Genomic DNA, 1,613 nt, shown 5'->3' on the forward strand with positions numbered 1-1,613 from the left:
GAGTGCTCAGCCACTTGCACGTTAATTTCACGAGCAGGCTGTTCTGTTGATCGGATCGACTGGAACCCTCGACGTCGTAAGTGATGGAGTGCCAACAACAACACAATACAATTCAAGCAAGCAAATGCTAACACAGGCTGGTACACACCCGCACCCACCCTAGCAAACAAACACATATACACTAATAAGCTGATGCCATCAGACACTCACCTCTATGCACTCATACAGCTGGCACACACACACACACACACTCCTGCCGGTCATGTTCCAGTCAGTGTTCAAAACCCTTCAAAGGCCAACCAGACACTAAGGTGCCAGTAGCCTCTTGTCTGGCCATGTGGTCCAAGAAATTTTCCTTTCTAATGCATCTGGTGCTGCTGAAATGCTGAACTTACTTCTATCAACATTATGTGACTCACCTTGATCAATAGCAGCCCAGTTTCCAGTAGCCATCTTGGAGTTTCTGTACCCTTCCATTTGCCTGAACTAAGCCTGAATGAGCCAAGTTTCTGCAAAGAGGCTGGCAAAGCTTTTAAGTCGCATGGAGCCAAATCAAACTGTTTTAATAATCACAATAATCCTTTCTACTACAGGCACAAGGCCTGAAATTTTGGGGTGGGGACTAGTTGATTACATTCACCCCAGTGCTCCACCACTACTTAATTTATCGACCCCAAAAGGATGAAAGGCAAAGTCAACCCTGGCGGAATGTGAATTCAGAGGGCAGCAACAGACAAAATGCTGCTAAATATTTTGCCTGGTGTGTTAACGATTCCGCCAACTCGCTGCCTTAATAATAATAACAATAATAATAATAATAACAATAATAATAATAATAACGATGATGATGATAATGATAATCTTTCTATTATAGGCACAAGGACTGAAATTTTGTTTATTACATTGACCCCCCAGTGCTCCACTGGTACTTATTTTATTGACCCTAAAAGGATGAAAGGCAAAGTAAACCCTGGAAGCATTTCAACTCAGAATGTAGTGGCAGATGAAATACCGCTAAGCATTTTACCTGGCATGCTAAGATTCTGCCAGCTCACCACCTTACTAATAATAATAATAATAATAATAATAATAATAATAATAAATTAACTGATTGGAAGTGTTATCATGTACATCTTGGTATAAAAGATGGGCTACAGCAAGTATTCTGCTGAATACCACAGATTTGTGTCAGTTGTTTGACCTTAACCAGTTGAACATGTCCCTTGGTGGCTGACGATATGTGCATCTCTGATCAGGAGCAGAAGTAGTGGGGGAGCATCATAACCATGTGTTGAGGGGAATTCTTTAAGATTTGGATAATTCACCTCCGGAAACAAGGATGTTTCGTTCAACATTCTTAAACAACCCTTATTCAAGGACCTTTTGAGTAGGAAGGGCTACTTGAACTGAAGAAAATTCTGAGTCCCACCAGCAAGGTCATGCGCTGTTTATTTTGATATGAGATCATGATGTTGCACACATATGGTTGTGATGCATGTGCTTGGTGTACCCTTATCAGATGGGTAGTCACGATGGGTATACTGGGTTTTGTATATTTTACCCCAGTGTCACTTTGATGGCATGCATTGCTCTTTCACTCAATAATAATAATA

Source organism: Octopus bimaculoides, chromosome 23 (assembly GCF_001194135.2).
Source record: "Octopus bimaculoides isolate UCB-OBI-ISO-001 chromosome 23, ASM119413v2, whole genome shotgun sequence".
Taxonomy (NCBI): domain Eukaryota; kingdom Metazoa; phylum Mollusca; class Cephalopoda; order Octopoda; family Octopodidae; genus Octopus; species Octopus bimaculoides.